Here is a 23,983-nt window from a genome sequence, read left to right on the forward strand (position 1 = left end):
GTTTCTTATTTTAATAAGTAGATAGGAGCAATTTGAAGTAGATTTCTACCACCACCAGATCTACTCATCTACCTGTGTCTATATTCACATAGTTTACTTTTGTGTTACGATACTTGAACTATCTGTCACAGGGAGAGTGCAACTTCCCCATTGTGCACAGGAACCTCTATCTCCCAGTCTTCTCTCTGGCATGGCGCCAGCAGGACCTCTATTTCTTGCCTATATCATTTTGAATCATCACAAGTCACAGAATTTCTCCTAGCAATGTGTCCATATATCACTATTTCTTCACCTTAAAAAAAAATAGTAGGTTCTCTTTACTCCATTTTTTTTTCCAGCTTACACTTTATTTCTCTCCTTTCTTCTCCTTCCCTATTATGGGAATAACCCACAAAGTAGTTATTTGAAGGGGCGCCTGGGTGGCTCAGTGGGTTAGAGCCTCTGCCTTCAGCTCAGGTCATGATCCCAGGGTCCTGGGATCGAGCCCGGCATCGGGCTCTCTGCTCGGCAAGGAGCCTGCTTCCTCCTCTCTCTCTGCCTGCCTCTCTGCTTTCTTGTAATCTCTGTCTGTCAAATAAATAAATAAATAATCTTTAAAAAAAATAGTTATTTGAATTTATTGTCAACAATGTCCTTCCTCTCATTCATTCTTTCTTGATGTCATTCCATTCATGCTCTACCTAATCTGTTCTCCAAATTTATGTTACTGAGCTCATTCTTTTCTCTCCCTCATTTACTCAACACTAGACATACTGTTCTCCCCAGGCACGCTGTTCCTCAAACATGCCAAGTTTCTCCTGGTTTCAGAACCTTAGATTTACTTCTTGGTCTTGGCTGTTTTTGATAACTGCATTGTTAGCTCCTTCTTTTCCTTCAGTTCTTAACTCAGAGATCACTTTGTTATTGAGGGCCTTCCTTAAACCGACAGCAGCCCTTCAAATACACTCTATCCCCCTGTACAAAATTATTTTTCCTCTAACAATCATCACTTTATTTCATATTATATAATTACTGTTTCTGTCACTGCTGCTGTTGCTATTGTTCTATGAGTGTTACTATTATTATCATCACCACTATCATTATCATTATCTGCATCCTCTCCTTTCAGAATGTAAAGTCCGTAAGGCAAAAATTGTTATTTGTTGTATTCATTGCACGTACACAGCAGCTATTTGAGGGAAAAAAAAAATTACGAAGCAAAACAGGACTATAAGCAAAACAGGCCTATAAAGATGTTTTAACAAAATACAATAACCAACATTATATATGGATGAACAAAATCAACTTCTATTAAAATCAGAATTAAACAAGGATGCCTGTTACCACTACAAAAATAACAATGTTCTATTATTTCTAATTACTTCAGTAAGTGCCTAAAAGTATAAATATTGAAAAAGAAGACATAAAAATATGTTTATATGCAATCATAAAAGGATACTTGAATTAATAGATGATTCAGAGAGATGCCTGAGAACATGATAAATTTACAAAGTCTATACTTTTCCTACACATTAAAGTAATTGGAAACAGAAATGAAGAGTGTCTCAAACACAATGGTATCTCAACTATAAGAAAGAATAGATGAAGAACAAAGCAAGCCACAAATCATACACATACATACACACTCCCCACAGTTTCATTGAGTAGCTTGAAATAACCCCTGAATAAATGGAGAAACAATCATGAGGAAGAAAAACAATGTGTTATTGTTAAAAGTGAATTGTTTCACAAATTAATAGACATATTTAATGCAACCCCAAAAAGATCACTAATTGGATTTGATTGAATACTACTTTTTTCAAAGGTCAGAATGACAAATAGATAACTAGGAAATTATAAAGATCTTTTGAAAAGTTTACTGAGGAAGAATTTGTAAAGCTAGATATTAAAACTTACTATAAGGCCTATATTCATAACTGTACAATGGAAACACTCACATTAAAGATAAAAGATGTCTACTATCATTACTGTTATTTAACATTTTTGGGGTGGTAAACGCTAATGCAATTTAAAGAGAGAACAAATAGTCATAGCACTGGCTATAAATCTGTAAAATTACAATTTTTTCAGTTTTCTTTTATATTTAGATAATCCAAGAGACTCTAAAATCTTTTAAAAATAAGATAATTCAAAAAAGAAAGTAGACACAAAGTTAATCTACTAAAGGCAATATCCTTCCAATATACAAATAATAAAAAGTTAGAAAATTTACTATATAATAACAGGAAAATGATAAAATGTATTTTTAAGAGGGGGAGAAAGCTGATTCTGAAGTTCATACAGTTGCTTTCTCTCTCCTCCAGCCATTCAAGATGCCAAAAGGAAAGAAGGCTATGGAGAAGAAGGTGGCCATGGCACCTGCTGTTGTCAAGAAGCCAGAGGCCAAAAAGGTGGTCAATCCCTTGTTTGAGAAAAGGCCCAAGAATTTTGGCATGGGAGAGGAAAGTCAGCCCAAAAAGGACCTCACCAGCATTGTCAGATGGCTTGCTATCTGGCTGCAGTGGCAAAGAGCTATTCTCTGTAAACATCTACAAGTGCCTCCCATAATAAACCAGTTCACCCAGGTCTTGGATTGTCAAATAGCTACTCAACTGCTTAAGCTGGCCCACAAATATGGACCAGAGACCAAGCGAGAGAAGAAGCAGAGATTGTTAGCCCAGGCTGAGAAGAAAGCTGCTGGCAAAGGGCATGTTCCCACTAAAAGGGTACCTGTCTTTTGAGCTGGGGTTAGTTAATACTGTCACCACCTTGGTGGAAAACAAGAAAGCTCAGGTGGTAGTGATTGCACATGATGTGGATCCTCTTAAGCTGATTGTCTTCCTGCATGTTCTGTGTCTTAAGGTGATGGTTCCCTGTTGCATTATCAATGGGAAGGCCAGGCCGGGGTGTCTGGTCCCCAGGGAGACCTGTGCTACTGTCACCTTTACACAGTTTAACCTGGAAGACAAAAAAGCTCTGGCTAGCTGATGGAAGCTATCAAGACCAATTAAAATGACAGATATGATGAGTTCCATTGTCACTGGGGAAGCAACAACATGGGTCCAAAGTTGGTGGCTCACATTGCCAAGCTGGAAAAGGCAAAGGCTAAAGAACTGGCCACCAAACTGGGCTAAGTGTGAGTTGTTGAATTTTCTGTACATAAATGTAATAAAAAGTTCTCTTCCAAAAAAAAATAATAACAAAGTTCATCTGGTTAAATAAACAAGCTATAATCAACAAAGATATTCCATAAACATTTTGGGAAAAGATTACAGAATTATTATGCACTAGACCTAATAGTTTTTAATATTTATTTTAAAGCTATAGTGATTAAAGGAAATGGATACAGAACTTAATCATACAAAGTTATCAATTAAAGTACTAGAAAAAGATGGAATAATTTAAAAAATAATAACATTGTCATCAAGAGGCTTTGTTTTTATTTTGAAACTAACTAGAAAGACCATTTTTTAAATAAATTCAAGAACTTAAAAAACAAATTTAGAAAGAAAAAAAATCACAATTAACAGCCAAATGCCTGAGAAATATTTACAACTCATGTAACATGTACCCATTTATTTAACACTTTAATAGAACAAATCAACAAACACAACAGTAGAAAAATGGGCAAATGCAGTGATTGTTAAACTTATGAAAGGTTGTCTACTTTTTTTAATCATAAGCAGAATGTAAATAAAAATTATATTTAATACTGTTTACACTTAGCAGATTAGTAAAGATCACAGTTATTTACACAGAGATCTGACATGAGTATAGGTAAACAAGCAGTCCCATGCAATGTTTTTAAAGTGTTAATTGTTCCAATCTCTATAGAGAACTATTTGGACATGTATATTAAATTTAAAAAGTGAATAAATTTTATCTCACTATTCCCATATCTGAGAAATTATCCATTTACAGTTGCATCACAATTAACAAAATATCTAGGGACAAAATTAACCAAAGAGGTGAAAGACTTGTGCTCCAAAAACTATAAGATGTTGATAAAAGAAACTGAAGATGACACAAACAAATGGAAAGAGGTAGCATGTTCATGGACTGAAAGAATTAATAATGTTAAAAGGTTCGTGCTACATAAAGAAATCTGTAGATTCAATGCAATTCCTAATAGTATTTTTCACAGACCTGTAACAAATAACCATCAAAATTGTAGGAAATCACAAAGGACCTCAAATAGCCAAAGCAATCTTGAGAAAGAACAAAATTGGAGGTATCACAGTCCCAGATTTCAAGATACATTACAAAGCTATAGTAATCAAAATAGCATGGTACTGATGACAGCAGGATAGAGAGCCTAGAAATAAATTCATGCTTATATGGCCAATCAATCTTCAATAAAGGAGGCAAGAATATCCAATAAGGAAAAGACTGTTTTTTTTCAATAAATGTTGAGAAAACTGCACAGCTACACCTAAAAGAATTAAACTGTACCACTTTTTACATAAAAAAAACCTCAAAAGGGACTAAGAGACCTAAGTAAGAAACCTGAAACCACAAAACTCCTAAAAAACAAGACAAAACAAAACAAAACAAAAAACCAGGCAGTAATCTTTTGGATCTTAGCCTTAGTAATATATTTATGGATTTGTCTTTTCAGGCAAAGGGAACAAAAACTAAAATAAACTATTGGAACAATATCAAAATAAAAACCTTTGGCACAGCAAAGGAAACCAGCAACAAAATAAAAAGGCAACCCACTTAATGGGGGAATATATTTGCAAATAATATATCCAATACAATATCCATACTTTAATATCCCAAATATATAAAGGACTTACACAAGCCAACACCCCCCCAAAAAAATAATAAACTGATTAAAAATGGACAGGGATCCTTATTGGGCACCCCAACTGCCTCAGTTGATTGAGCATCCAATTCTTTTTTTTTTTTTTCAAGATTTTATTTATTTATTCGACAGACAAAGATCACAAGTAGGCAGAGAGGCAGGCAGAGAGAGAGAGGAGGAAGCAGGCTCCCTGCAGAGCAGAGACCTGATGCGGGGCTCGATCCCAGGACCCTGGGATCATGACCTGAGCCGAAAGCAGAGGCTTTAACCCACTGAGCCACCCAGGTGCCCCTGAGCATCCAATTCTTGATTTGACTTAGGTCATGATCTCAGCATTGTCGGATCAAGCCTTGCATCAGGCACCTTGCTCAGTGGGGAGTCTGTTTGGGGTTCTCTTCCTCCCTCCCTCTGCTCAATCTCTCTCTCTCTCACATGAATAAATAAATCATTAAAGAAAAAATGGGCAAAGGACCTGAGTAAACATTTTTCCAAAGAAGACATACAGATGGCCAACACAACAAAAATGTTCCATATCACTAATCACCAGGGAAAGGCAAAAGTATAATGAAATACCAAAAATCAAAATCAAAATATGAAAAATCAAAAGTATAATGAAATATCACCTCACACCTGTCAGATGGCTGAAGTCAAAAGGAGAAGAGATAACAAATTTTGGTGAGGATGTGGTGAAAAGGAAAACCTGTGCACTGTTGAAAGAAAGGCAAATCGGTGCAGCCACTATGAAAAACAGTATGGAGGTTCCTCAAAAAATTAAAAATAGAAGTACACTATGATCTAGCGATTGCTCTACTGGGTATTTACCTAAAAATGAAAACACTAATTCAAAAAGATATATACACCCTTATGTTTGTTGCAGCATTCTTTACAATAGCCAAGATATGGAACCAACCTAAGTATCATCTATAGGTGAATGAATAAAGAAGATGTGAGGGGTGTGTGTGTGTGTGAGTGTGTGTGTGTGTATACATACATATATAATATTAACCAGTCATAAAAACGAATGAAATCTTGCCATCTGTGACAACATGGATGGACCTAAAGGATATTATGCTAAATGTAATACAAAAATATGTCAGACAGAGAAAGACAAACACCATAGAATTTCACTCATTTGTGTAATCTAAATAAAATAAACAAAATAACTAAAGGCCAAACAGACTCCCAAATATAGAGAACAAAGTGGTGGTTGCCAGAGGGGAGCTGGGTTGAGGGAAAGGTATTAAGAGGTACTTCCAGTTATAAGAAAATAGGTCATGGAGATGAAAAGCACAGCATGGGGAATATAGTCAATAATATTGTAATGGTGTTGTATGGTGGCAAACGGTGACAACATTTATGGTGATGAGCACTGAATGATGTATAGAACTATGTTGTACACCTGAAATTAACATAGCATTTTATGTCAACTATACTTTGTTAATTAAAAAACAAAACAGGATTGGGCGCCTGGGTGGCTCAGTGGGTTAAGGCCTCTGCCTTCAGCTCAGGTCATGATCCCAGGGTCCTGGGATTGAGCCCCGCATCGGGCTCTCTGCTCAGCAGGGAGCCTGCTTCTGCCTCTCTCTCTCTCTCTGCCTGCCTCTCTGCCTACTTGTGATCTCTGTCAAATAAATAAATAAAATCTTAAAAAAAAAAAAAAAACAGGACTAAAGACCTCCAATCAATTAATAATGATTCGATGTTGAATAACAAAATTACTCCACATATTCTATGAGGCAAAAAATGCACCCTGATGTGATCTTACACCAATAACCATTTTCAACAGCATGCCTTCATGATTAAATTTACCTGTGTTTGCAGTTATCACTTCATATCAACCTCAAACCTGAGAATGTCTACCCAGAGTAAAGTGATACAGGAAGGTCCCTGGTGCCACAGGAAAAATGCAAAAAGCTCTTGGGATAGATAACCCACATTTCAAATGATTCTTTCCAGAATCTCTTTCAGGTTATTTCCAAATTAAATGTATTTAACCATAGCAGCAATTTTTATGGGTACCTGCAATATTTCTCTCCTCACAATACTACATGTTTTTTTGATATATTGGTATCATCTGTTTTAATTTTCCTTCCTGTACAAAAACTCTGTTAGGGAAATATTCTAGCAAGAAGATTCAAACAACATTCAAAAGGTGATGAGATCTGGAGATTCACTAGATGTGTAACATTAGGTAAATTTTCCATCTATTCGATGTTCCTATTTCTTTTACTGTAAAATGAGCACAGTACCTACCTCATAAGATTATTTTGAAGATTATAAGGAGCAAGGTTTTTAAAGCAGGTAGAACTCTGTCTGGTTCATAATAAATATACCATAAATACTCAATAATACTTTTTTCTTACTGTGTAAAAGCTCACTGCAAAGCCATTGATAACTTATTCTTCACTGCCTTAGCACCGTAACAGATATGTGACACGCCCTCTTTACATGTGTATTGCATTCATGGTTAATGAGTGAATAGATGGAGAATTGTACCAATACCTAGTGGTTTTAACTACTCACAGTTTCACTGTTGTTGAAACCTCAAATTCAGATACCTTTTCTAAAACCCAGTCCATATTCCTAACTGCCTACTAGGCAATTTTATCTAGATGCCTCTAATACCTCAAGCTCGATAATTTATAACGGAGTGCATAATGTCCTCCCAAACACACACACACACACACACACACACACACCCCAGAAAGAAACACTCAAATCTCTTACTGTTATTTCCTATTTCAGTAATTACACCACAATCCAGTGAATCACCCAGTCAAGAAACAAGAAAGTCTTCCTCTTATCCCTTTCCCTGTCCATCCAATACACAGTAGTCATCTTGTCCTGCTGGTTCTACTGACTTAATACTGTTCAAGCTATCCTCCTCTTCTCATCTACACTGGCTTCCCCTATCTGCCTCAGTTGGAATGAAGCCAGAGATTACAGCCAGGTTTCCCCACTTCAAGTTTTTACTATTAGAAACCATGTTTGTTTGTTTGTTTGTTTGTTTTTGTTTTTGTTTTTGTTTTTTAATTTGACAGGCAGAGATCGCAAGTAGGCAGAGAGGCAGGCAGAGAGAGGGGGGGAAGCAGGCTCCCTGCTGAGCAGAGGTTCCAATGCAGGGCTCGATCGCAGGACCCTGGGATCACGACCCGAGCCGAAGGCAGAGGCCTTAACCCACTGAGCCACCCAGGCGCCCCTAGAAACCATTTTTTTAAAGATTTTATTTATTTATTTGACAGAGAGAGAGAGAGAGAGAGACAGAGAGATAGAACACAAGCAGGGGGAGTAGGAGGGGGAAAAGCAGGCTCTCTGCTGAGCAGGGAGCCTGATGTGGGACTCGATTCCAGGACCCTGAGATCATGACCTGAGCCAAAGGCAGACCCTTAACGATTGAGTCACCCAGAAACCATTATTCATGTGCAATCAAAATCATCTTTGAAAATGAAATACAATTCTATAGCTTTCATTCAAAGTCTTTGAGGGGTACCCGGGTGGCTCAGTAGCTGAAGCATCTGACTCTTGGTTATAGCTCAGGTTGTCATCTCACAGTCATGAAATCCAGCCCTGAGTCCAGCACCAGCCTTGGCATGGAGTCTTCTTGAGATTATTTCTTCCTCCCTTTCCATCTTGCTCCTCCCCATCCCATTCATTCTCTCTCTCTCTCTCTCAAATAAATAAATAAATAAATAAATAAAATCTTTTTCTAAAAAGACCTGATTAATTTACAATAGTTCTTTCAAGCTCAGATTAAACATAGGCTTCTCTTTGGAGCCTTATCTGTTCCATAGAGAATTTACCAGGTCTAGCACAAATTCATTAACTTGGAGAGGAAAACATTTTATTTTCCTCAACAAAGTAAAATAAAGTGTACAGTACCTTGAAAATAGAATGTACAGATAGCTATTTGCCTTTAGGAAAATAGGAGTCATCATAACACCAATATAAAACAACCAAGAGGGGTGCCTGGGTGGCTCAGAGGCTCTGCCTTTGGCTCAGGTCATGATCTCAGGGACCTGGGATCGAGACCCACATTGGAACCTCTGCTCAGCAGGAAGCCTGCTTCTCCTTCTCTCTGCCTGCTTTTCTGCCTACTTGTGATCTCTGTCAAACAAACAAATAAAATCTTAAAAAAAAAAGTAGAAGAAATATTATTATGAATCTATCATGGGCCAGGGTCTCTGATACTCGCATTTGTATTCACATTCTATATTATTGCATTTCATTAACTATTATGTCTTTGCTGTATGGGTTATTAGCATTCATGTAAACTATTGTTAAAGAAACCGCATTTCATAAATACAAGGTTGTATATTGTCCCTGCAGCATCTCAAGGATATTAATTTCAAATTAGAAATTTTAACATTAAAACACAAATATTATCACTAGCTACAATCAATATGTTTTGATACTCCAAATTAAAGAAAGTGAAGATTGGATTTCAAATACTCACCTAATGTAAAAAAGTTGAGAGAAAGGAAAGAGAGAGAGAGAGAGTGAGAGAGAAAGGGAGGCAGAGAGAGAGTCTCTTTGAAGGGAGAGATTAGTAGAAAAAAAGTAATATACAAAGAATTACACATTTTAGTAGAATCCTCTTATTGCTCTTATTAATATGATCCTACTAAGTCCTTTAAAAATTAATGAAAATATGTACTTATTAGCACACAGCAGAGATACATTTGCTACATAGAAACACTAAAGAATAAAACTGCATTTTACCTGTTCAGTGCAGTTGTCCTTAGAATTTGTTTCCTTTTAGTATCTAAAACATAATGATTGAGCACCAAGAGTGCTCCAGGAATGATTTTTCCATACAATTCCTGTGAAAGGGTGAGTTTTAGCTATGACTCAAAGTAGTGAAATAACAAACAAAAAGGATATACTATTATAGGGAGAAATTAAAATAAATTTAAAGTAATGTAATGATCTAAGTACACACAGAGACATGAACCACCAGATTGAATTAACAATAAACTGAATGTCCATTTGCTGTTAAGTTCCCTTCATTAAGCTATCTAGTTTAATGGATCTCTTTTATAAAACTGGCATGGTGAGAGCAAATTAACTGAGTTAAATTAGAAATGTATGCCGTTATTTTTGAGGAACATGATTTGATCACCAAGATTGAATCATACTCTAGACAGTACTAGACTCCTTGGAATTTTCCCAGGTCATACACAAGTATTGAGTGTCTACATGTTGCTCAGCTGCAATATTTTAAAGCATTTTCCCAGAATACTTCTGGGCTGTATTTCCCCCCACTGTCAATTGATGTGCTCAGGGAATGCAAACTAATTACCCTAAGCAAAACATAATTAAGGAGGGAAATTTACTCCAAAAACATCACATATACTTTCCACATACAAATAAAAATGATTTCTGAATTAGGTTTTGTATGATTCATTACTACTGCATACAAATTGTGCAGATAATGGAGAATGGACTGTATTAATTATTACTAATAGAGTTAAGATCAAATGGAACTATAAAGCCTCACAAAAATTTCCTTAGGTAATGTTTTAAAATATAAAAGCACATACACTGTATTTAAATATCTACAAAGCTTCATGCATATGGTTAGATACTTGGCAAATTTGTGGTGTGTCTGTGTGCAGGGGTGTTGCTGAGGGTTCAAAAGAGGTTGAACTAGAAAGTAGAATAAAATAGGTTATAGGTAAAAATTTATGGCCTTAAGGAACTTGACAAGTCTTGATTGTAATGATTTTGAACAGTACTTTACTGTTTCCTTTTATCCTGCATATAAATGTCTCAGATTCTTAAATTGCATACTATTAATGCGCTTTAACAAAGTAGAAATGAATTTATATAAAAGAAAGTCTTTTCTATCCTGAATTTCCTCATCTTTAAAAGAGAACTTCAGGGGCAACTGGGTGGCTCAGTTGGTTAAATGTCTGACTTCAACTCAGTTCATAATCTTAAGAACCTGGGACTGAGACCAAGTCAGGCTCCCTGCTCAGTTGCGAGTCTGCTTCTCCCTCTCCTTTGGCCCCTCCAGCCCACTTATGTGCTCTCTCTCTCTCTCAAATAAATAAATAAAATCTTTTTTAAAAAGTTTTAAAAGAGAGCTTCATTTATTTAAAAGCAAGGACTTTCAATTTTATTTTCCTTTCCATTTTAATATCTACTTACTATCATTCATTTATTCAAAGCAATTTATTAAGTTTTTACTATGTGTCACACAATACACATAGTGGGATACAGGATATAAAATGATGAGCAAAAATATACCTGATCATGAGGGAGGAGTCAAGATGACGGAGAAGTAGCAGGCTGATACAACATCGGGTAGCAGGAGATCAGCTAGATAGCTTATCTAACCATTGTGAACACCTACAAATCCAATGGGAAATCGAAGAGAAGAAGAGCAACAATTCTAGAAACAGAAAATTGATCACTTTCTGAAAGGTAGGACCTGTAGAGAAGTGAATCCAAAGCCACGGGAAGACAGATGGCGGGGGAAGGGGCCGGCTCTCAGCAAGCGGTGGAGCAATGGAGCACAAAATTGGGACTTTTAAAAGTCTGCTCCACAGAGGGACATCGCTCCAGAGACTAAACCGGGGGGAAGCCCAGGCGGGGTCAGCATAACCCCAGGTCCTGCACGGTCACAGAAGGACCGGGGGTGTCTGAGTGCCGCAGATCTCGCAGGTATTAGAGCAGGGAAGCTGGCTACAGTGACAAAGCCAAGGAGTGAGCCCTCAGCCCGGGGTTACCTTGTGCCGGTAGCAGGCTGGGTGGGCATGGAGTGCGGCCAGAGGCCACGGAGACGGAAGCGACCAGGCGCTTTTCTCCAAGTGCCAGCAATTGACTGCTTTCCTCCAGGCGCGACCGCAGGCCAGGGAGGCAGGGTGGTTGGGCGCTTTTCTCTGAGGGTGCACTGAGGAGCGGGACTCCAAGCTCTCGGCTCCTCCGGGCCGGAGACTGGGAGGCCGCCATCTTCATTCCCATCCTCTGGAACTCTATGGAAAGCACTCAGGGAACAAAAGCTCCCGAAAGCAAACTCAAGTGTACTACTTAGCCCGGCCCCTGGCAAGGGCGGTGCAATTTCACTTGCAGCAAAGACACTTGAGAATCACTACAACAGGCCCCTCCCGCAGAAGATCAACATGAAACCCAGCAAAGACCAACTTCACTCACCAAGAACATCGGAATTCTAGAGGAGGACAAAGCAAATCTTATCTGGACAAAATGACAAGATGGAAAAACTCACCACAAAAAAAAGAACAAGAGGCAGTACTGAAGGATGGGGACCTAATCAATATGGACATTGGTACTATGTCAGATCTAGAGTTCAGAATGACAATTCTCAAGGTTCTAGCCAGGCTCGAAAAAGGCATAGAAGATATTAGAGAAACCCTCTCCAGAGAGATAAAAGCCCTTTCTGGAGAAATAAAAGAACTAAAATCTAACCAAGTTGAAATCAAAAAAGCTATTAATGAGGTGCAATAAAAAATGGAAGCTCTTACTGCCAGGATAAATGAGGCAGAAGAAAGAATTAGTGACATAGAAGACCAAATGACAGAGAATAAAGAAGCTGAGCAAAAGAGAGACAAACAAATACTGGATCATGAGGAGAGAATTCGAGAGATAAGCGACACCATAAGACGACACAACATTAGAATAATTGGGATTCCAGAAGAAGAAGAAAGAGAGAGGGGAGCGGAAGGTATATTGGAGACAATTATTGGAGAGAATTTCCCTAATATGGCAAAGGGAACAAACATCAAAATCCAGGAGATGCTAAGAACGCCCCTCAAAATCAATCAAAATAGGTCCACACATCGTCACCTGAGAGTAAAACTTACAAGTCTTAGTGACAAAGAGAAAATCCGTGAAGCAGCCTGGGAAAAGAAGTCTGTAACATAGAAGGATAAAAACATTAGATGGGCAGCGGACCTATCCACAGAGACCTGGCAGGCCAAAAAGAACTGGCATGATATACTCAGAGCACTAAACGAGAAAAACATGCAGCCAAGAATACTATATCCGGCTAGGCTATCATTGAAAATAGAAGGAGAGATAAAGAGCTTCCAGGACAAACAAAAGCTGAAAGAATTTGCAAACACCAAACCAGCTCTACAGGAAATATTGAAAGGGGTCCTCTAAGCAAAGAGAGACCCTAAAAGTAGTAGATCAGAAAGAAACAGAGACAATATACAGTAACAGTCACCTTACAGGCAATACAATGGCACTAAATTCGTATCTCTCAATAGTTACCCTGAATGTGAATGGGCTAAATGCCCCAATCAAAAGACACAGGGTATCAGAATGGATAAAAAACAAAACCCATCAATAGGCTGCCTACAAGAAATTCATTTTAGACCCAAAGTCATCTCCAGATTTAAAGTGAGGGGGTGGAAAACAATGTACCATGCTAATGGACATCAGAAGAAAGCTGGGGTGGCAATCCTTATATCAGATCAATTAGATTTTAAGCCAAAGACTATAATAAGAGACGACGAAGGACACTATATCATACTCAAAGGGTCTGTCCAACAAGAAGACCTAACAATCTTAAATATCTATGCCTCTAACAGGGGAGCAGCCAACTATATAAACCAATTAATAACAAAATCAAAGAAATACATTGACAGTAATACGATAATAGCAGGGGACTTTAACACTCCCCTCACTGAAATGGACAGATCATCTAAGCAAAAAATCAACAAGGAAATAAAGGCCTTAAATGACACACTGGACCAGATGGACATCACAGATATATTCAGAACATTCCATCCCAAAGCAACAGAATATACATTCTTCTCTAGTGCACATGGAACATTCTCCAGAATAGACCACATTCCTGGGTCATAAATCAGGTCTCAACCAGAATCAAAAGATTGAGATCATTCCCTGCATATTTACAGACCACAATGCTCTGAAGCTAGAACTCAATCACAAGAGGAAATTTGGAAAGAACGTAAATACATGGAGACTAAACAACATCCTTCTAAAAAAATGAATGGGTCAACCAGGAAATTAAAGAAGAACTGAAAAAATTCATGGAAACAAATGATAATGAAAACACATCAGTTCAAAATCTGTGGGACACAACAAAGGCACTCCTGAGAGGAAAATATATAGCGGTACAAGCCTTTCTCAAGAAACAAGAAAGGTCTCAAATACACAACCTAACCCTACACCTAAAGGAGCTGGAGAAAGAACAACAAAGAAAGCCTAACCCAGCAGGAGAAGAGAAATCATAAAGATCAGAGATCAATGAAATAGAAACTAAAAAAAACAATAGAACAAATCAACGAAACTAGGAGTTGGTTCTTTGAAAGAATTAATAAGATTGACAAACCCCTGGCCAGACTTATCCAAAAGTAAAGAGAAAGGATGCAAATAAATAGAATCATGAATGAAAGAGGAGAGATCACAACCAACACCAAAGAAATACAAACAATTATATGAACATACTACAAGCAACTCTACGCCAACAAATTTGACAACCTGGAAGAAATGGATACATTTCTAGAGATATATAAACTACCACAACTGAACCAGGAAGAAATAGAAAACCTGAACAGACTCATAACCAGTAAGGAGATTGAAACAGTCATCAAAAATTTCCAAACAAACAAAAGTCCAGGACCAGACGGCTTCCCAGGGGAATTTTACCAAACATTTAAAGAAGAATTATTTCCTATTCTCCTGAAACTGTTCCAAAAAATAGAAATGGAAGGAAAACTTCCAAACTCATTTTATGAGGCCAGCATCACCTTGATCCCAAAAACAGACAAGGATCCCACCAAAAAAGAGAATTACAGACCAATATCCTTGATGAACACAGATGTGAAAATTCTCACCAAAATACTGGCCAACAGGATCCAACAGTGCATTAAAAGGATTATTCACCACGACCAAGTGGGATGTACTCCAGGGCCGCAAGTTTGGTTCAACATCCGCAAATCCATCAACGTGATACAATACGTTAATAAAAGAAAAAATAAAAACCAAATGATACTCTCAATAGATGCTGAAAAAGCATTTGACAAAGTGCAGCATCCCTTCCTGATTGAAACTATTCAAAGTGTAGGAATAGACGGCACACACCTCAATAGTATCAAAGCCATCTATGGAAAACCCACTGCAACTATCATTCTCAATGGAGAAAAACTGAAAGTTTTTCTGCTAAGGTCAGGAACACGGCAAGGATGCCCATTATCACCATTGCTGTTTAACATCGTACTAGAAGTCCTAGCCTCAGCAATCAGACAACAAAAAGAAATTAAAGGCATCCAAATCGGCAAAGAAGAAGTCAAACTATCACTCTTTGCAGATGATATGATACTATATGTGGAAAACCCAAAAGGCTCCACTCCAAAACTGCTAGAACTTGTACAGGAATTCAGTAACGTGTCAGTATATAAAGTCAATGCACAGAAATCGGTTGCATTTCTTTACACTAATAACAAGACAGAAGAAAGAGAAATTGAGGAGTCAGTCCCATTTACAATCGCACCCAAAACCATAAGATACCTAGGAATAAATCTAACCAAAGAGACAAAGAATCTATACTCAGAAAACTATAAAGTACTCATGAAAGAAATTGAGGAAGACACAAAGAAATGGAAAAATATTCCATGCTCATGGATTGGAAGAACAAATATTGTGAAAATGTCTATTCTACCTAAAGCAATCTACACATTTAATGCAATCCCTATCAAAATCCCATCCATTTTTTTTTGAAGAAATAGAACAAATAATCTTAAAATTTATATGGAACCAGAAAAGACCTTCAATAGCCAAAGGAATATTGAAAAAGAAAGCCAAAGTTGGTGGCATCACAATTCCAGACTTCAAGCTCTATTACAAAGCTGTCATCATCAAGACAGTATGGTACTGGCACAAAAACAGACATATAGATCAATGGAACAGAATAGAGAGCCCAGAAATAGACCCTCAACTCTATGGTCAACTAATCTTCGACAAAGCAGGAAGGAATGTCCAATGGAAAAAAGACAGCCTCTTCAACAAATGGTGCTGGGAAATTTGGACAGCCACATGCAAAAAAATGAAATTGGATTATTTCCTTACACTACACACAAAAATAGACTCAAAATGGATGAAGGACCTCAATGTGAGAAAGGAATCCATCAAAATCCTTGAGGAGAATGCAGGCAGCAACCTCTTTGACCTCAACCGCAGCAACTTCTTCCTAGGAACATCGCCAAAGGCAACAGAAGCAAGGGCAAAAATGAACTATTGGGATTTCATCAAGATCAAAAGCTTTTGCACAGCAAAGGAAACAGTTAACAAAACCAAAAGACAACTGACAGAATGGGAGAAGATATTTGCAAACGACATATCAGATAAAGGACTAGTATTCAAAATCTATAAAGAGCTTACCAAACTCAACACCCAAAGAACAAACAATCCAGTCAAGAAATGGGCAGAGGACATGAACAGACATTTCTGCAAAGAAGACATCCAGATGGCCAACAGACACATGAAAAAGTGCTCCACATCACTCGGCATCAGGGAAATACAAATCAAAACCACAATGAGATACCACCTCACACCAGTCAGAATGGCTAAAATTAACAAGTCAAGAAATGACAGATGCTGGCGAGGATGCGGAGAGAGGGGAACCCTCCTACACTGCTGGTGGGAATGCAAGCTGGTGCAACCACTCTGGAAAACAGTGTGGATGTTCCTCAAAAAACTGAAAATAGAGCTACCCTATGACCCAGCGATTGCACTACTGGGTATATATCCTAAAGATACAAGCATGGTGGTCCGAAGGGGCACGTGCACCCGAATGTTTATAGCAGCAATGTCCACAATAGCCAAACTGTGGAAAAAACCTAGATGTCCATCAACAGATGAATGGATAAAGAAGATGTGGTGTATATAAACAATGGAATACTATGCAGCCATCAAAAGATATGAAATCTTGCCATTTGCGACGACGGGGATAGAACTAGAGGGTATTATGCTTAGCAAAATAAGTCAATCAGAGAAAGACAACTATCATATGATCTCTCTGATATGAGGAAGTCGAGATGCAATGTGGGGGGGCTAGGGGGAAGTAGGAAAAGAAAAAATGAAAAGATGGGATTGGGAGGGAGACAAACCATAAAGACTCAATCTCAAAAAACAGACTGAGGGTTGCTCGGGGGAGGGGGGATGGGAGAGGGTGGTGGGGATATGGACATTGGGGAGGGTATGTGCTATGATGAGTGCTGTGAAATGTGTAAACCTGGCGATTCACAGACCTGTACCCCTTGGGATAAAAACACATTATATGTTTATTAAAATAAATAAAAAATTAAAAATTAAAAAAAATACCTGATCTAATATTAAATTAGTTAAGAAAAATGTGTTTGTTTGCAGACATCCACCAAATAATCATCTATATAATTTCTTTTTGTTATTATTTTTTGATTTTATTTTTTCAGTGTTGCAAAATTCATTGTTTGTATACCACACCCAGTACTCAATGCAATACATACCCTCCTTTATATCCACCACCAGGCTCACACATCCCTCCATCACCCTCCCCTCTAAAATCCTCAGTTTGTTTCTCAGAGTCCACAGTCTCTCATGGTTCATCTCCCCCTATTCTGATTTCCCCCAATTCACTTCTTAATGCCCCCAAAACTGCCAATTAGATAAAGGGAAGATATATAGGTTAAATCATAAACTTGATTCGGTATTTCAGAGTAGGAGAACTTCTATCAAAGACAAATTAAAGAAGATGTATGTGGCACAATTATGGAAAATTTCATATACATCTATGAATTAAAACAAAATGCAAATTGCATTGATACCTGCTATTCAGTTCTTTTTTTTTTTTTTTAAGATTTTATTTATTTATTTGACAGAGATCACAAGTAGGCAGAGACGCAGGCAGAGAGGAGGAAGCAGGCTCCCCACTGAGCAGAGAGCCCAATGCGGGGCTGGATCCGAAGACCCCGGGATCATGACCTGAGCAGAAGGCAGAGGCTTCAACCCACTGAGCCACCCAGGCACCCCCTGCTATTCTGTTCTATGGCTACTTTTTTCCTTCTAGCTGAAAGCAGAGAATATTGAATTATGAGACACTACAAAATGTCTAAATAATGATGCTAACAAAATTAGCACTTTTTCACTGTTTTAAAAAAATAATCTATTATGAATATTAAATTAGACCAGCTTTAAAACCATATGAAATGAGACTTATTGGATAGCCTGTCTATTTCTCTGTCATTGAATGTCCTCCCCATTGTTAAAATTTCAAATACTTTGTCAAATTCAGTTTTAAAGACTCAAGCAAAAGGTCTAAGGCACATCAGCCTGATACACTTAGCATTAGGAAATTAGGTTATATGTTAGTTACAGAGGGGAGAAGAGTGCCCACATCTCTGGAGATTCTCAGAACTGCTGCATATGTGTCATCATTCCTGGAATACTGTCCAGAGAACATGGCACTTCCTGGACTTAGAAGTGCCAACCATCTTACCAGAATTTCTGATCCCTCGATAAGATTTGAAGTTTTGCTTCTTGTAGGCAAGATGTAAGAACTTCCAGGAACTGCCTACTTTAATATTGAAATATTTATTGAAGTAAAAAGAAGAAGAAGAAGAAAAAGGAAAAGCTAAATGTCTTGGTCCTTCAACTTTTAAAAATATATGGTACACATAAAAATATTTTGTGCAGCAACAACTAATAAGGAACAATGTGGGGATTTCAACCCAAGTTTCAAGTCCTGAACCTAAGCCTTTACTTACTGTACCTGGAAAATATCCAAAGAGATATTTTATTAGATAAATACTGCTATAATACTGTGTCATATCTAACAATTACTTTGCATTAAATGGATTTTTACAAATTTATAAGATGTAGTACCTAGAAATAATTCTCAAAAAACCACAAGCATGGATACACACACATATATATACACACATACACATATATAAACATACACACACAGATACAATGCGTATATACAAATAATATTTACATATTAACCTAAACAAACAAAGAATGGGACACCCTAATTGGGTACTACCAATAAGTCCTAACAAATAGTGGCTCAATCTAGATACCATTAAATTTTCAAATATCACTTTGGATCTGATAACTGATAACAAAAGCCCAGGTCATTGAAACTAATCCTTCTTTTGGAATAAGTGATTTTAATGGTGTTCTCAAGTTTATTCTGTATTTTAAAGTCTTCCAATAATAATAATAAAAAAGAAGACTACATTCTATTTGTATACCCACTTATTAAGATTGTTCCCATGTTCTTTACTGAGTAAGAGTTTATGTAGAGAAAATAAAGCCTTCTCAAGTCTCATAAAGTGTTTAGATTTGCAGCTGGTCAGGTAGGCAGAAGAAGGAAAGTCCATCGTTTAAAATAATAAGCAGAACACCTAGGTTCCAGATATAAAAAAAAAAAAAAAATGAGGTCAGTCATGTCCACACAGTTGAAAAGATGTCTCTGATATTCATAGAGGGATATTTGTTAGTGGTATAAGAAACAGAATGAATGCAAGAAAACGAGGAATTTATGTTTAACCACTGAGCAAAAGAGCACTCACAAGAAATAATCCAATACTTAATCAAGGCCTTCCAAAACTAAGGGAAAATTTTATTTGATATATTCAGCAAAACTCTGGTTTCAGGCACCTGGGTGGTTCAGTCGTTAAGCGTCTGTATTTAGCTTAGGTCATGATCTCAGTGTCCTGGGATTGAGCCCCACGTTGGGCTTCCTGCTCTGCGGGGAGCCTGCTTCTCCCTCTCCCACTGTGTTCTCTCTCTCACTGTCTCTCTCTCTGTGTCAAATAAATAAATTTTAAAAAACTAAAAACAAAAACAAAACCTCTGGTTTCAAGTGCTGAATCACCAGCGTGAAATGGGATGACGTGAAATAAAATGATTGAGAATGTATTGGCTCGCTCACTAAAATTCCAGAGTTAGATCTGGGTTCTTGTACAACTAAACACAGAAGCTGCTATTATATTGTTGGGAAGAACCTGGGGTCCACTCTCCTTTTCTCTGCTTTATTCTTTTCTGTTTCCTCTGTATTGACTTCATTCTCAGATTCCTCATCTTGGCTTCTGGCAGTTCCACGCTTTTCCCCTAATTTCCATATCCAAAGAAAAGAGAGGGATTTTCCCCCAACTGTTCCAGCATTACATAGTTTTTAAGGTATTATCACAGTAGTGAGCCCAGTTTGTCTAGATTCAGACCCACTCTGACCTATTATGAGTTTAGCTTCATAAATAACTAAGGTACCTTAACTTCTTTTTGTAAGTATCTTTCTTTCTTTATTTTAGTAATCTTTACACCCAATGTGGGACTCAAACTCAAGATCCGGAGACCAACAGTTGCTCACTCTTCCAGTTGAGCCAGCCAGGTACCCCCACAAAACGTCCTTAACTTCTTCATCTTTAAGAAAACCAGTTTCGGGGCGCCTGGGTGGCTCAGTGGGTTAAATCCTCTGGCTTCAGTTCAGTTCATGATCTCAGGGTCTTGGGATCATCCCACATCAGGGCTCTCTGCTCAGCGGGGGGCCTGCTTCCTTCTCTCTGTCTATTTGTGATCTCTCTCTGTGTCAAATAAATAAATAAAATCTTTAAAAAAAAAAAGAAAGAAAGAAAACCAGTTTCTACCACCTAGGATTTTTGAATGATTACTTAATCTAGTCAAACCTCTTGAAAGAATTCTTGGCACATAAAAGCATTAGTAATAATATTTTTTTTTCCCAAATGAGCCTTCAAAATCATTGACTTAATTGAACCATACTTTTGCCTAAGCCATTGTATATAGGATATTAGAATATTCTGATTAAATTAGATTAGAGTTACCCAAGTAAATTCTGGAGAAAACGGGATTAAGGTCATCTCCACCCAGATCTATATTGTGTGGAGGTATGTTTTTATCAAAAAGAAAATTTGGTGATTGTTGTCAGAAGAAAAGGCAATGGACATTCAGTGAGCAAAACAGATATTTTTTGTCTACATGAAATTATCAGTAAGAAAGCACATATAAAATTTCATAAATGGCATTAAAAGTTTATTCAACTTTTAAATACTAGGCTGTATTCATTCTAAAAAATGATAAAAAGTTGTGTTTTTGTTTTTAGTTAGAAAAAAATATATTTTTCTCCCCCAGTGGCTGTAGATCTTTAAAACTTTTATCGACTAAAGTTAAATAGTAATATAATTATTTTGCTTGGTTAACATTAAATGTTAACTCAAGGAATTTACTTTCACTGCAAAAATTGGGATTTTATATTTGTATCTTTGAATGTTTAGCAGTAATTATAGCCAGTGCACTTTATCTTTTTTTTTTTTAAGTGCCCTTTATCTTAATATACACGTGGTTATCTTTCCTTGCATTTGTTTTGTTTTGTTTTGGCATAATTCATAATAGTTTCTTCTGATCCTTTGTATTTCTGTGGTAGTAGTTATAATGTCTCCTCTTTCATATTTAATTTTATTTGCATCCTCTCTCTCTCTCTCTCTCTCCCTTTTTCTCTCCCGTAACATTAGCTAAAGTTTTGTTTATATGGTTTATCTTAAAAAAATAAAAATACCTTCTTGTGTCATTGACCATTTTATTGTCTTTTTGGTCCTGATTTCTTATGTGTCTGCTCTAATCTCTGTTATTTCCTATCTTCTACTAACTTTAGGCTTAGTTTTTTTCTTATTCTAGTTCTTTTATGTGTAAAGTTAGATGGATTTAGATTTTTTAATGTAGGCATGAATTACTATGAATTTCCATTAGAAGTCCTTTTGTTGCATCTAAGTTTTAGTATATTGTATTTCCACTTTCCCTAGCCCTCTATGTGATAGTAAAGTAACTAGCCTTTTATACTTTATACTTATTGGTCTATTTGTAATTGTAGCCATTTTATATTTGTGGCTGCCTTTTTAGGAATAGTTTTAGGGGTTACTGATATTTGCATTCTATTAGGTGTGTTACACTATAGCAATGCTTGCCCATCAGAGGCAATTTTGTGTCTCCTCTTCCTTCCCCCAGGATATTTGGGAATATATAGAAACAATTTTGCTTGTCACAATCTGAGGGAGAAAGGTATTCTACTAGAAGCTAGGGCATAGATCATACCGATGCTGGTGTTAAACATCCAATGATCCACAGGATCCCCAAATCAAAGAATTATCTGGCTTAAAATGCCAATAGTTACAAGGTTGAGAAACCCAACACTATTGTGATATCTAATTCTTATAACAGATCCATTACCTAATGTAAAGAATCATATGGGAAGTTTTAAATAATTAAAACCATTATTTTCAAAGACTGAAATAAGTTTCTAAAAAGGATTTGATTGCCTTGGAGAACAGTAGAATAAGCTAACTGGATTATGAGTTGGAATGAGCAACTCTGCTTTTTGCAATTTCTTTTACAAGTTCCGTCATAATTACAACCTGTAAAATCTGAGGAGTTTGAGTGCATATTTTCTTCTCCATACTTTCAGAAGAAACACAAAAGAGCTAAGGTAAATGTGAGAAATTTTGAGACTAATGTTAAGTGTTGATGTCAAGCCCCTAGTTTTCCCCACAACAAACTGATAGATAAATGCCACAGAAATAGAAAATACAAAATATTAAATAGAACTCCACTTAAAGATTCCTGGAAATTCTTAAGTTCAAAACTCTGTATTTGGACTACAATTTCAATCTGGGGCCCAGATTAAAAAAAAAAATATATATATATATATATATATATATATATATATTTTTTTTTTTTTAAAGATTTTATTTATTTATTTGACAGATGGAGATCACAAGTAGGCAGAGAGGCAGGCAGAGAGAGAGGAGGAAGCAGGCTTCCTGCTGAGCAGAGAGCCCAATGTGGGGCTCAATCCCAGAACCCTGGGATCATGACCTGAGCCGAAGGCAGAGGCTTTAACCCACTGAGTCACCCAGGTGCCCAAAAATATATATGTTTTAATCCTACAAAGAACGGCCCATCTGAAAGTTTCTTAGATTGTTGAAGAATTTAATTAAATCCTTCTAACATCTACGTTTGAAAAGTTTTCTCAGAAAATAGGGTGTATACTTTTGTTGATAGCTAGAGATGAGGGTTATAAACTAAGTTATAAGATCTTTTAAAATTTGAATAATACTTCCACTTCTAGCCAAGGTAAACTAACAAAAACTAAATTTATTTGTTTTCTTGAAACAAAAAAAAAATAAAAAATTGGCAAAATATACAAAACTGTGTTTTGTTTTGTTTTGTTAAATGAACATCAGGTAATAAAATACAGTGATCACTCAGAAATGAGAAGCAAATGACAACAGCTCTATTTTTGTCCCAGCTCCTGACATTAAAGTGTTTCTGGGTGATAGTGCAGGAAGGGAAAACTAAGGTAGAGCCCGGCAGACTTCTTGAAGAGAAAGACTGTGTCTAGGAAGAACAAGGTAGAGTTCCAAAGAAGAGGGAGGTGCACAGAGAGCTCCACAGATCTTCAGAGAGTTCTCTTCAAGCCCTTAGCATAGTATACACACGTGAGGAAATTAATCAAAACCTGGTAAAGAATCATCCAAAAAGAGTAGAGGAAGCATTGCATGTGCTTATAGAGGGTCAGAAATAATATCCGTTCTCACCAGCCAGACTGGAAACTCATAATTCATAGAATTTCAATAGAGTACTTTAGAATATCTTGCCTCCATAGTTGGGAATAATTAGCTGAAAATGAACATTTCTTCTGACTTAACCAACAATGATAAGTGTAAGAACCAAAAGGATCAAACTATTTTCAAGTAGTCACCTGTATCTCAGAACAAAGAACAAAAAAACTTATGGGACCACAAAAATATTTGACAAACAACAAAGTAAAATTCACGATGCCTGGCATCCAATCAAAATTAGTAGGCAGGGAAAACATGACTCATAGTGAGAAGAATAATCATTCAATCAAATGTGACCCAGAACTGACACAAATATTAGAATTAGAGGAGTTAAGAAGAGACATAAAACTATCTTTAAGACACAAATCAGGGATGCCTAGATGGCTCAGTCAGTTAAGTGTCTGCCTTTAGCTTAGGTCATGATCCTGGGGTTGTGGGATTGAGTCTTGCATTAAGCTCCTTGCTCAACTGGGTGCCTACTTCTCCCTCTGCCTGCTGCTCCCCCTGTGCTCTTGCTCTCACTCTCTCTTTCTCTCTGTCTCTGACAAATAAAAAAAGAAAGAAAGAAAGAAAGAAAGCCTTAGACACAAAC

General features: G+C 37.0%; 1 protein-coding gene and 1 pseudogene across 2 annotated transcripts in view; one reads left to right on the top strand and one right to left on the bottom strand.

Moving 5' to 3' along the window:
- The window catches only part of LRP1B (LDL receptor related protein 1B), a gene marked incomplete at both ends in the record, with an annotated part of 1,929,835 nt that overhangs the window by 906,930 nt on the left and 998,922 nt on the right, over positions 1-23,983 (bottom strand). The gene's annotated exons all lie outside the window — the stretch shown is intronic.
- On the top strand, positions 2,298-3,113 carry LOC308340520 (large ribosomal subunit protein eL8-like; annotated as a pseudogene). The gene has a single exon. The product of its transcript is annotated as a large ribosomal subunit protein eL8-like (transcript).

The sequence above is a fragment of the Martes martes genome (genome assembly GCF_963455335.1).
Source record: "Martes martes genome assembly, chromosome: 3".
Taxonomy (NCBI): Eukaryota; Metazoa; Chordata; class Mammalia; order Carnivora; family Mustelidae; genus Martes; species Martes martes.